Source organism: Montipora capricornis, chromosome 9 (genome assembly GCF_036669925.1).
Source record: "Montipora capricornis isolate CH-2021 chromosome 9, ASM3666992v2, whole genome shotgun sequence".
Classification (NCBI taxonomy): domain Eukaryota; kingdom Metazoa; phylum Cnidaria; class Anthozoa; order Scleractinia; family Acroporidae; genus Montipora; species Montipora capricornis.
This window is the reverse complement of record NC_090891.1, coordinates 47,866,961-47,867,884: the sequence shown is the minus strand read 5'-3', so window position 1 is coordinate 47,867,884 and position 924 is coordinate 47,866,961.

Genomic DNA, 924 nt, shown 5'->3' with positions numbered 1-924 from the left:
TTACATTATTTTTTTTCAAAATTGTTGGCATGTCGTGTGTTCAAAACGCAAAAACGATAACAAACAAAACGCAAATAAAACCAATTTCAATAAACGCGCGTTTTGTACCAACCGATCCATTTTACTTACCCTTGACACATTGGCTTCCGGGGGTTCCCCATTGACGAGTAAAATCATCTGGCGTTAGACAGAGTAAAGTACTAAGTCTGGCCGGTTCAGTTCAGAGAAAAGATGTATGGTTTGTGCGGCCGTTCGATTTTGTCCACAGCGATGTTGAAACCTGACCCCCCCCCCCCCCCCTTCCCCTTTCACCCGTTTTGAAACATATTTAAACTATGTAGAATTGATGTTGAATGATTTTCAAATAGTGCTGTTACCGATTTCTTTCCCCACCCCAGCAATCAAAATCGAAAAGATGTTGAAATAACCTCGTTCCCACGGATTTTCACCGCCGAGGGAAGGACAAGCCCTGGGAACGAGGTTGGTAACGGCAAAGCACGTTGCTCTTTTTCGTAAAGGCACGAAAATTCTCGTTCTAACTTGTCTGTCGCAAACCGCTTTGCGAAATTACTTTGTATATGGGGAAATTAAGCCTTGGGAAGTCATGCTGGAGTACGGGGCATCATCCGAGCGCTCCACCATTGCAATCGTCTAGGGGCCGAGTTTATATCGAACTCCACATGACAAGGGGATTTTCCCCCACGAATTTCCGTTTTCCTCCCTTATCACAATCGACTCCAGCTAATGACATTTGGCTGTGGTGTCATGCTGCGAAGTCACAGAGGGTACATACAGCGGCTGCTAGAGGTGTCTCACGTTTTCAGCTCAAACCATTCGAATGGTTGCTGGGGGTGAAAAGCAGGACCACTTTGTGTGTCTCGTACGAAAAGGCAGTTGTTCAGAGTTCATTACGACTGAAATGAA